Below are 13,562 nucleotides of genomic sequence, written 5' to 3' on the forward strand. Positions count from 1 at the left end.
TCTCATGGGATGAGGGGAAGAGGATGCTATATGAAAAGTGAGAATATTTCCAAAAGATACTTGAGTTTTTATAGGTGAGTTAGTTCGCTAGTTTTCCAGATGCTTCCCTCTGATATCTTGCTTCACAATGTCTAGAGCTTCAGCCTGAAGATAAAAATGAATTTAAAAATAACAGTCATAACACTATATACACACAAAACAAAAAGTTTAGAAATGAGGTACTTTTTCCTAAACCTATATCTTGAGTTAGCTGGCATCTTGAATTACCTGACATCTCTTCTGAATTTATTTTGTTTTTGTTTATATTAAGATGTGTATTTTCCTAGAAACATGGGAACTATTACTGGAAAATCAAAGTGAATTTTAAAGAAATTAATCTTAAAGAAAGTATATCATATATATATATATATATATATATATATATATATATTATACTAGTGGGAAGTATACTACATATTCTAAAAATAATACATGATTAGCTAAATACTCTTCAGGATTTTTCTCTGGCAAATGTCATGGAATATTTTGAAAAATGTATTAAAAATTCTAATATACAAAGTAATAAAACAGAAACTTTTACCTATAAAGTGTATAAAAGAAAATATTCTGGATCAAGGCTAAGGAATATTGCTAATACCTATGTAAATGTACACAACAAACTAAAACACCTTGAATGACTAAATAAAACTTATGACTGTTATAAGACTCAAACATTTTTGTTTTTAATTCCTAACAGGATGAAATCATGTTAATTTTAGCCAAATTAGTTTGATAGGTGGACTTTCCCCTTTATAAACTCTTTCCTAGAACAGATCTTGTTACTTGTAACCTAAGCAACCCCTGAATAGAAATGAACTGTATGAGCTGATATACTCAGATTTTTCATTTTAAACAAATTTACCTAGAAAATTAAATAAATAGAAAATGTGAAGTATTACCAATAGAACACAATCTATACTACCCTGACAAGAAAATATTTCATAGTATGTGCTTCAGTAATTTTTCTAGAGAGAAAACTTGGTAGTATTTCTTACCTGTAGCCACGAACTCAAATAAAATACTGCTTTAATAACTATCTTAAATGTAATTGCATCAAATAAGAATAGTATAAAAACTTCTACTTCTTGTCAGGAAAGATTTATTTAAGAATAGATAGAAAAGGGGCGAGGCAAGATGGCAGAAGAGTAGGGTCCCCAAGTCACCTGCCCCCCCACCAACTTACCTGGATAACTTTTAAATCATCCTGAAAACCTATGAATTCGGCCTGAGATTTTTTTTTAATTTTTTTAAATTTATTTATGATAGTCACAGAGAGAGAGAGAGAGAGAGAGGCAGAGACACAGGCAGAGGGAGAAGCAGGCTCCATGCACCGGGAGCCCGACATGGGATTCGATCCTGCGTCTCCAGGATCTGGCCCTGGACCAAAGGCAGGTGCCAAACCGCTGCGCCACCCAGGGATCCCTTGGCCTGAGATTTAAAGAGAGAACACCTGCAACGCTACGGAGAGAACAGTTGACGCTTCTAACAAGGTAGGAAGATGGAAAAATAAATAAATGAATGAATGAATTAATTAATTAAAAGAATCCAGTGGGGAGGGGCCCAGCGAGGAGCTGGGCTAAGGTCAGGCAGTGAGAGCCTCCAGGACAGGAAGGCCCAGCCCCGGAGAAGCAGGAACTTTAACAATCTTCCCAGACAGAAAGGCACTCTCAGGGAACTCGGGCAGGATCCCAGGAGGGCAGTGGAGCCTCCAGTCTCCCAGGTTCTATAAGAGAGGAAGTGAGCCCAGGGGAGAGCGCACCACACTCTGTGGGCCAAACGCTGGGGCACACCGGGGGGAGCCTCGGGAGCAGCTCAGGCGGTGGCTCCCCGTGCAGAGGCAGCTGCGTGGCCCTGGGAGTGATTCCAGAGGCCCAGGCCCTGGATCCCAGGGTGCTGGGGGAACCAGTCCAGGATCCTGCACTCCCCTGGAGACAGGCAGAGTCAGGGAGGACACAGGACAGACAGGATGCTCCTGCCAATGGGCAGCCCAAGCTGTGCGGATTAGCACCCCGCCACCCCTGGGAGCATCCAGGCCCCTGGGGACTGCGAGCTGCAGTAGTTACTGCAGGAGCTGACTCCAGGACTGGAGAGCTGGCCACCAACAGTGTTGTTGTTCCTCCTGGTGTCACCCTGTGCCTGGGAGGATTGGGGCCACCAGGGAATAGGGGCCTCGCAGGATAAACAGCTCCAACTGAGCTGTGCATCCAGCAGGGGACGGCAGCTCCCCAGGTGCACACACCTAAGAATCAGCACAGCAGGCTCCTCCCCCAGAAGACCAGCTGGAAGGACAGGGGAGGAGCAAGTTCTTGGCCAAGCAGCACTGGAAAGCTCCAGGGGAAGTCGTGATATTCACAGTATATAGAACCAGAGGATATCTCTCCTTCTTTTGTTTTTGTTTTTGTTTTTGTTTTTTGGTGTTTTTTTTTTTGTTTGTTTGTTTGTTTTCCCCCCCTTTCTCTCTCTCTCTCTCTCTTTTTTTTTTCCTCCCATTTTCCAGTACAACTTGTTTTTAGCCCCTCAGCACTGGCAAAATGACAAAGAAAGATAAACTCACCACAGAAGAAAGAATCAAAAACAGTCCTCTCTCCCACAGAGTTACAGAATTTGGATTACAATTTGATGTCAGAAAACCAATTCAGAAGCACAATTATAAAGCTACTGGTGGCTCTGGAAAAAAGCATAAAAGATTCAAGAGACTTCATGACTGCAGAATTTAGATCGAATCAGGCTGAAATTAAAAATCATGTAAATGAGATGCAATCCAAACTGGAGGGTCTAACGATGAGGGTTAATGAGGTAGAATAAAGAGTGAGTGACATAGAAGACAAGTTGATCACAAGGAAGGAAGCTGAGAAAAAAGAGAAAAACATAAGAACATGAGGAAAGGTTAAGGGAAATAAATGGCAGCCTCAGAAGGAAAAATCTACATTTAATTGGGGTTCCAGAGGGTGCTGAAAGGGACAGCGGACAAGAAAGTGTATTTGAACAAATCATAGCTGAGAACTTCCTGAATTTGGGGAGGGAAACAGGCATTCAGATCCAGGAGATAGAGAGATCCCCTCCTAAAATCGATAAAAACCGTTTAATATCCCAACATTTGATAGTGAAACTTGCAAATTCCAAAGATAAAGAGAAAATCCTTAAAGCAGCAAGAGACAGAGATCCCTAACTTATATGGGAAGAAGTATTAGATTAATAGCAGACCTCTCCACAGAGACCTGGCAGACCAGAAAGGGCTGGCAGGATATATTCACGGTCCTAAATGGGAAGAACATACAGCCAAGAATACTCTATCCAGCAAGGCTCTCATTCAGAATAGAAGGAGAGATGAAGAGTTTCCAAGATGGACAGAAACTGAAAGAATATGTGACCACCAAACCAGCTGTGCAAGAAATATTTTTTTAAGATTTTATTTATTTATTCATGAGAGACATAAAGAGAGAAAGAGGCAGAGACACAGGCAGAGGGAGAAGCAGGATCCATGTAGGGAGCTCGACGTGAGATTCGATCCTGGGTCTCCAGGATCAGGCCCTGGGCTGAAGGCTGCGCCAAACCACTGAGCCACCCGGGCTGCCCTGTGCAAGAAATATAAAGGGGGGCTCTGTAAAAGAGGAAGTCCGAAGAAACAATCCACAAAAACAGGGACTGAATAGTATGATGACATTAAATTCATATCTTTCAATAGTTGAAAGTAATAGTAATAGTAATAGTAATAGTAATAGTTCACATTACTCTGAATGTGAATGGGCTTAATGATCCCATAAAAAATAAATAAAGATTCGAGCAGAACTCAATGAAATAGGGACCAGAAGAACTGTAGAACAGATCAACAAAACCTGGAGTTGGTTCTTTGAAAGAATTAATAAGATAAACCATTAGCCAGTCTTATTAAAACAAAAAAGACTCTAATTAATAAAATCATGAATGAAAAAGGAGAGATCACAACCAATACCAAGGAAATACAAATGATTTTAAAAACATATTATGAGCAGGTATACACCAATAAATTAGGCAATCTAGAAGAAATGGATGCATTTCTGGAAAACCACAAACTACCAAAACTGGAACAAGAAAAAATAAAAAACCTGAACAGGCCAATAATCAGGGAGAAATTGAAGCAGTCATCAAAAACCTCCCAAGACATAAAAATCCAGGGCCAGATGGCTTCCCAGGGGAATTCTATCAAACATTTAAAGAAGAAACAATACCTATTCTACTAAAGCTGTTCTGAAAGATAGAAAGGGATGGAATACTTCCAAACTCATTCTATGAGGCCAGCATCATCTTAATTCCAAAACCAAAGACCCCACCAAAAAGGAGAATTATAGACCAATATCCCTGATGAATACAGGTGCAAAAATCCTCAACAAGATACTAGCAAATAGGATCCAACAGTTCATTAAACATGTGGCGGGATACAAAATCAATGCACAGAAATCAGTGGCATTTCTATATACTAACAACGAGACTGAAGAAAGAGAAATTAAGGAGTCAATCCCATTTACAATTGCACCCAAAAGCATAAGATACCTAGGAATAAACCTAACCAAAGGGGTAAAAGATCTATACCGTAAAAACTACAGAACACTTCTGAAATAAATTGAGGAAGACACAAAGAGATAGAAAAATCTTCCATGCTCATGGATTAGAAGAATTAAAATTGTGAAAATATCAATGCTACCAGGCAATTTACACATTTAATGCAATCCCTATCAAAATACCATGGACTTTCTTCAGAGAGTTGAAACAAATCATCTTAAGATTTGTGTGGAATCAGAAAAGACCCTGAATAGCCAGGGGAATATTAAAACAAACAAACAAACAAAAAAACAGAGCTGGGGGCATCACAATGACAGATTTCAGGTTGTACTTCAAAGCTGTGATGATCAAGACAGTGTGTTACTGGCACAGAAACAGACACATAGATCAATGGAACAGAATAGAGAATCCAGAAATGGGCCCTCAACTCTATGGTCAACTAATACTTGACAAAGCAGGAAAGACCATCCACTGGAAAAAGGACAGTCTCTTCAATTAAAGGTGCTGTGAAAATTGGACAGCCGTATGCAGAAGAATGAAACTAGACCATTCTCTTACACCATACACAAAGATAAACTCAAAATGGATGAAAGATCTCAATGTGAGACAAGAATCCATCAAAATCCTAGAGGAGAACACAGGCAACCCCCTTTTGAACTTGGCCACAGCAACTTCTTACAAGATACATATATGAAGGCAAGGGAAACAAAAGCAAAAATGAACTATTGGTACTTAATCAAGGTAGAAAGCTTCTGCACAGCAGAGGAAGCAATCAACAAAACTAAAAGACAACCTACAGAATGGGAGAAGATATTTGCAAATGGCATATCAGATAAAGGGCTAGTATCCAATATCTATAAAGAACTTATTAAACTCAACACCAAAGAAACAAACAACCCAATCATGAAATGGGCAAAAGACATGAACAGAAATTTCATAGAGGAAGACATAGACATAGCCAACAAGCACATGAGAAAATGGTCCATATCACTTGCCATCAGGGAAATACAAATCAAAACCACAATGAAATCCCACCTCCCACCAGTGAGAATGGGGAAAATTAGCAGGACAGGAAACAACAAATGTTGGAGAGAATGTGGAGAAAGAGGAACCCTCTTGCCCTGTTGGTGGGAATGTGAACTGGTACAGCCACTCCGGAAAACTGTGGAAATTCCTCAAAGAGTTAAAAATAGAGCTACCCTATGACCCAGCAATTGCACCGCTGGGGATATACCCCAAAGATACAGATGCTGTGAAACGGTAGGACACCTGCACCCCAATGTTTATAGCAGCAATGTCCACAATACCCAAACTGTGGAAGGAGCCTCAGTGTCCATCAAAAGATGAATGGAAAAATAAACAAAAAATCTTAAAAAAAAAGAAAGATGAATGGATAAAGAAGATGTGGTATATGTATACAATGGAATATTACTCAGCCATTAGAAACAACAAATACCCACTATTTGTTTCAACATGGATGGAACTGGAGGGTATTATGCTGAGTGAATCAGTAAGTCAGTCAGGGAAGGACAAACATTATATGGTCTCATTCATTTGGGGAATATAAAAAATAGTGAAAGGGAATAAAGGGGAAAGGAGAGAAAATGAGTGGGAAATATCAGAGAGGGTAACAACATGAGAGACTCCTAACTCTGGGGAGTGAACAAGGGGTAGTGTAAAGGGAGGTGGGCAGGGGTTTGGGGAAACTTGGTGACGGGCACTGAGGGGGGCTCTTGGCGGGATGAGCCCTGGGGGATATGCTATATGTTGGTAAATTGAACTCCAATAAAAAAATAATTAAAAGAATAAACAGAAAGTGTAATATAAGTTCAAAGATCTATCTATACTGGTTCTAATTTTGTCCCCATTTAAATTTGTTTTCAAAAGCAGGCATTGTTAAATATAGTTTCATGAAAGTTAATACAGGGATCCCTGGGTGGCGCAGCGGTTTGGCGCCTGCCTTTGGCCCAGGGCGCGATCCTGGAGACCCGGGATTGAATCCCACATCAGGCTCCCAGTGCATGGAGCCTGCTTCTCCCTCTGCCTGTGTCTCTGCCTCTCTCTCTCTCTCTCTCTCTCTCTGTATGACTATCATAGATAAATAAAAAAAATTAAAAAAAAACAATTAAAAAAAAAAGAAAGTTAATACAATGTGTTATTTTGGAACATCTTGTAGAAGAAGGAATATGTGAATATTCTAATGGAAGTAAGCATTGAGAAAACACATCATCTGCATAACAATGATTTTTATATACACCAAAGCGCTCATATGAAAGTATAATTTACATGCTGTCCATCTATCTTTATATTTCTCATCAATACTTCCCTAGAAGCAGATATGTCCAATAGAATTCTATGGTGTTTTAGAAGTAAAAGAGAATATCAGTGTAATAAAGAAAGGAAATGAACTTGTGTCAATGGTTTATTTTGCATAAAACAGACATCACATGGTCATTAATAAAATGATAGGCAAACGTGGATGTTCTTTGTTAAATAGACCTCTTCAGGTGTAATGCCTAGGTATACAAAAAAAATTTTTAAGAAGTGTTGGGATCCCTGGGTGGCGCAGCGGTTTAGCGCCTGCCTATGGCCCAGGGCACGATCCTGGAGACCCGGGATCGAACCCCATGTCGGGCTCCCAGTGCATGGAGCCTGCTTCTCCCTCTGCCTGTGTCTCTGCCTCTCTCTCTCTCTCTCTCTCTCTCTCTCTGTGACTATCATAAATAAATAAAAAATAAAAAAAAGAAGTGTAATACATTTTCTTCTTCAGAGCTATCTGAAGATTATTTTATTTTGGAAGATATTAATGATTAAATCTACATTATAGTGGTTTCCTGGGTTTATTTAAAAAAGGATACTGTCTAATTAATATTGGTGAAAGTAATCTTGGTCTTTAATATCTCTTTATCATACTTAGAAGTGCCAAAAATAATTTTAGCCTGTGATGTGAATCTTAAACTGGAAATGTGTATATAGATGTGACTACACAGAAAATAAAGCATTTTTAATAGTAGTATTGATGGAATTTACATATAAACTTATTTTGCTTTCCTTCCTGATTTTTTTCCTTCCTAATGTTTTTTATATAGCTTTTCAAATATAAATTTCTAATTATTTGTTCACTTACTGATTATCTAATGGAACATCTGATTTTTGGTAACTTATTAATACTATAACCCTAAATAAAGAACAATGAGTAGAGTTGCCTTCCTTGGTCAATTGTTAGTGTATATAGGTAGAAAAATACCACATTGGGCTTCCTATCCAGAAACTTAATATTCCAGATAATGTCCAAGAAAAAAAATATCTCTAGATTAATTGTCAATAGGTCATGTTCCAGTTGATTTATATTTTCTTAAAATTATTACATGCTTGTAAAGATCAAACACAGTAAGTGTTTACATAGTGCTTTCTAAATTTTAGATATTATATTCAGTTCTTTTAAAATGTATGCTGCTTTATGGTTTTGAAGATTTTATTATTTATTTATTTATTTATTTATTTATTTATTTATTTATTTATTTTAGAGGCAGTGTGTGTGTATGTGTGTGTGCGCGTGAGCAGGGGAGAGGTAGAGGGAGTGGGAGAGAATCTCACACAGACTCCAAGCTGACCCCAGAGCCCAATCTGGGCTTGATCTCAGGACCATGACCTGAGTGGAAACCAAGAGTCAATCATTCAACTGACTGAGCCATTCAGACACCCCTATGCTCCTTTAATATACTCAATAATATCCTGTATTAGTTCCCTAGAGCTGCCATAACAAAGTACCTCAAATTACATAGCTTAAAACAACAGAAATGTTTCTATTCTAGAGATTAGAAGTTTGAAATCAAGGTTTCAGCAAGGCTATTCTCATTCTGAAATTCTGGGTAGTATCTTTTCTTTTCTCTTCCTAGCTATAGGTGATGTTTATCAATCTTTTCCATCCCATGGCTTGAGATACATTGCTCCATCCTCTGCCTTTGTAATTTTACATAATTTTTAAGAAATATTTTATGTATTTATTCATGGGAGACACAGAGAGAGAAAGAGAGGCAGAGACACAGGCAGAGGGAGAAGCAGGCTCCATGCAGGGATCCCGACGTGGGACTCGATCCCAGGTCTCCAGGATCATACCCTGGGCCGAAGGTGGTGCTAAACCGCTGGACCACCCAGGCTGCCGATTTTACAGCATTTTTTATGTATGTCTCTTCATATGGCATTTTCCTCTTCTTAGGACGATAGCAGACATATTGGTTTATAGTCCATCTTAACTATTTTATTTTACATTAATTACCTCTACAAAGACTATATTTCTAGACAAGATTATACTCATAAGTACTGAGAATTAGGACATCAGCAAAACTTTAGGAGGCCACAATTCAATCCATATGACCTTATGAACTAGATACTGGTTTTAACTTCTGTCAAAATAGAAAGACATGGACCCACCAACAGATTAATTGTTTGCTCTATGAAAATTAAGATTGGAATGCAGGCAGTCTTGTTTGTTAACCCACACACTACCTGTCATACAATATTGCCTCTTATTATACGAAATAAAGTGAGAGTCTTTAGGTAAAGTTTGGCACTTAGTAAATACTCAGCAAATGTCAGATTTTTGTTTCCACTTTTCCTAATTTCTTTTTTTTTTCTCCTGTTCCATATCATAGTATTTTAAGTTTTTTAATCTTTGTTCAGATACCAAAGAATAGAAGTAGGTACAACCTTAAATAGAGCACTTTTTAAAAATATATTTATTTGAGAGAATGCCATCTCACAACACTGAGATCAGGACCTGAGCCAAAACCATGAGTTGGATGCTAAACTGACTTAAGTCACCCAGACACTCCCATAGAGCACTTTAATGTGCATGTTATATTCAGTCTTAATTCTAGGCATATCATTGGTAGCATCCTACAATTTGTTTATATACATCTCATAATCTATGATAACTCAATTAAGACTTTAATATTTTATCTTATTTCTTTTGCTGTTTTTCTGGATTCCTAAAGTTCTTTAATTAGATAATCCAATTTTATACTTAGCCTTCACACGGTAGCAAATTATCTCTTGACAAAATAGCAGTACATTTTTTATTGATTATGAGGCTATATGTTTTCTTATATTTTATACACAGGCATATGTCTTCTAGTCATAAAACAGGATCTGAGGAAAATTTCAGAAGTTAAAACTGCAAATTCAAATGAAGGTTTAAAAAATTCTCTGTGGTCACACAAGAGATCCCAATATGATTGTGATGTTATTGCAATATGTTGTCATTTATATTATTGCTATTTCTTTATAGATCTTATGTTAGGGAAGAGAATTAAAGTAAAAAATGTATACTAAGGGACTTAGATTTGCCCAAACAGGTTCTTTTTCAGGGTCTGACAAGATAACCACTAAACACAAGGGAATTTCCTGAGAAATAAAAAGTGTCTTTATTATTCATGATGGGCCCCCTAAACAGTATCTGGAAGTTTATGCTAAAGGTGGCTTGGCCTGGGTTAGTCCTCACCCAATACTCTTAGGGTAAAAGTTGGCCACACCTAAGAAAACAACCATGTGTTTGGAGAGCAGAGGCTTTGCATTACAAAAAATGAATCAGTCATCAGACACAATTGAGGGACTAATCAAACATACCTGCTTAATTAAATCCCAGTGAAAACTCTGGACACAAAAATTTGAGTGAGTTTTCCTGCTTGGCAATATTCTGTGCATATTCTCCTATATCAGATTTAAGAGTAGGTAATGCTATCTGTGAGTACACAGGAAAAGGACAAGTGGAAACTCAACATTTGGCCTCTCCCAGATTTTGCCCTGTGTCTATTCCTTTAATTGGCTCCCATTAGTATTCTTTTCCTTCTGTAACTGTGACTGTGAGCATATTAGATTTCAGTGAGCTTTGTGTTTCCAATGAATTTTTGAAACTTGATAGGGAAACTCTTAAATTTGTCATTAATATCAAAACTCAGGAAAAACTTGGCAATCTTGAGGACTGTGCCCTGAGCCTTGTAGTTTGTCTAGTTCTAGGTAACAGCCCACATAAAAAAATCAATTGGCTGTACTAAATGATTCATGGAAATTGTATACAGGAGTAAAATGTCAATTCCTAAGGTACCAGCAGAAGTCAACACCAGTGTGCCAATTTCCTTAATTAGCTGCATCATGTGTACCAAATAGGATGTATTTTATTAGGCAGTGGAGCCCTTTTAAATAATGGATCTATTAAGCTAATAAAACACTGACACAATAAATAATCTATTTTACAGGATTCTCATGTGTTTTGCTAAATTTGCCATCATAGAGCTAAGGGCTTTCTAAAATGCAATGATTTGAATCCTCATCAGGGATATTTAAATTTTAAATTTCTTAATTCCAGACTCTCCAAATACAACTATTTGTGGGAATGTTTTTGTATTGAGGTAGAAATTTGGCCACAGAGTTTGATTACTAACATCTCATTTAGAAAGACAGATTAGTCATTTCTATACCATGATCATAAACATGCAAGTTTGGATATTTGAGCAAAAAACCTATTTTTTATCAAATAGAAGGTTTTAACGTAACAGACTTTAACCCATTGATTTCATTTGTTATCTAGTTATAAAATTGCAAACAGAAATATATTTTACATTGATATTAGGAATTTTTTGTTTACAGAATCATGGTGATTGTGAGGTAATGCATTTTGACAATTAAAAGCCTTTTATGACTTCTGCCACAAACCCCAAATAGAAAAGAAAAGGATTTGTACATTCCGTTTTTATGTTTTCTTTTCCATAACAATCATGCTTGAAAGATAATATTTTCAGTGGATGTTAACTTTACAATTTTCTTAAAACTGCAACAAACAAATGAGTATATAGGTACTGTTGTAAGAAAATAAAGACTATACTTATTTGCAGCAATATCTTGAATTAATTTGTAACCAACTATTTTTATTATCCAATTATAATTACTTGTGAAAAAGAATTTACAAATGTCCCATTTTGTCTTTCAAGAGACCTGGAGAAGAAGAATCACATTAAAACCCAACAAGTCAGGGATCCCTGGGTGGCTCAGCGGTTTAGCACTGGGCTTTGGCCCAGGGCGCGATCCTGGGGTCCTGGGACGAGTCCTGCGTCGGACTCCCAGAATAGAGCCTGCTACTTCCTTGTCCTGTGTCTCTGCCTCTCTTTCTCTCTCTCTCTCTCTCTCTGCCTATAATAAATAAATAAATCTTTAAAAAGAAAAACAAAAACCAACAAGTCTTTAGTGTATTTGATTTACTTCATAATGAGAATTGACTTTGAGTTATTTGCTGGATGTAGACTAGTTTGAAACTCCTATCAGAATGTTCCTCTTCTCATGCTTTGCTTAGAAGAGTTGCACAGGTGCTAAATCATAAATATCTTTGGTTACTATCTTTATGTTCTCTGATTTGGGGAAGTTTTATTAGAATTGCCTTTTTGTCTTTAATGCTGTCTTTTTTTTTCTTCTTCTTCTTCTATGAATGTGATGAAATGATCAAACATTGTTGAATCTTAGGAAATTTTGGTTACACATTGTGGGTTAAAAGCTTTCAGAAGTCTCCCTTAATCATTATGCTCAAAAAGGGGAATAAAAGAAAACTCTAAACTCAGAAGATCAACAAGTCTAGGATAAGAGAAAAGGAGATAAAAGATGTGAACATTTTTTTTAAAGATTTTTTTAATCTACCTTAGAGAGAGAGAGTGCATGATCAGGGGGAGGGACAGAGGAAGAGTGAGAATCTCCAGAAGACTCCCCATTGAGCACTAAGCCCTTTGGAGGGCTCCATCTCATGACCCTGAGATCATGACCCTAGTTGAAATCATGAGTAGGTCACTCAATGAATTGAGCCTCCAAGGAGCCCCACTGAACATTTTTTTTTTTTAATGAAAGGTAGTGAATGATTGATTTGCCTGATGAAAGCATTAAAACTGGTCTCTTTAGGTTCTTTGACCTCAAAGTTACCTGAAACAAATCAAAACAAAAATTTGCCTGAGGAGGATTAGTTACCTCAATTAGCAACTCTAATTAAAAAACAAATTAGAAAAAAAAAATTAGGAGGGATCCCTGGGTGGCTCAGCCATTTAGCACCTGCCTTCAGCCCGGGGCATGACCCAGGGGTGCCAGGATCGTGTCCCACATTGGGCTCCCTGCATGGAGCCTGCTTCTCCCTCTGCCTGTGTCTCTGCCTCTCTCTCTCTCTCATAAATAAATAAATAAATAAATAAATAAATAAATAAATAAAAATCTTAAAAAATAGGAATGACAAACTAGGGTGGATGAGCATTTTCATAAAGTTATTATATTCCAAATGAAGCATTTCATACTTAGTTGGTGATTTTAAAAACTGAATAACCTGTAATTAGTAACCCATGGATATACTTGCTCTAGAGAATGGTAACTAGGCGCATAAACTTGGAGGAGATAAATGAATACATGATTAAAGTATACATAAAAGTTGAATAGATTTAATAATTGATGGTTTCACTGAGCTGAGTTGGTCAAGACCATGCAGGCTCATCTCTCATTTTTCATCAACACCAAAGTTCATGAGAATAATTTCAAAGAATAATTTCACTACATCATAAGCTACACCTAGAAGTCATGAGTTCTTCATGATACTGTGCCACTTTTACTATGTTTTCCTTAAAAAAGATTAAATGTGAAAACAAATAAAGCCTATTATGTCTCTTGAGTTTTACTACCAGCATGAACATAAGAATACTGCTGTTAGTTGAGAAGAATGTATAATATATAACTGGTAGCTCACCAGAGAAAGATATAGAATTAGATTTGATTTGCTACACAACAATGGAGAAGCTCAGGACTGGTGTAATAGGATACATGGAAGGTAGATAAGGAGGTCTGAGATGTGGGACTAAAAAAGAAAGTAAACATTTATATACAAGAGAAGTTTGATTCCAGGTGTTCTCTTTTGTCTCACACAGCAAGGCCACTTCTTCCTTTATGCTCTCTTCTCCATATCC

The sequence above is a fragment of the Vulpes lagopus genome, chromosome 20, assembly GCF_018345385.1.
Source record: "Vulpes lagopus strain Blue_001 chromosome 20, ASM1834538v1, whole genome shotgun sequence".
In the NCBI taxonomy this organism is placed as follows: Eukaryota; Metazoa; Chordata; class Mammalia; order Carnivora; family Canidae; genus Vulpes; species Vulpes lagopus.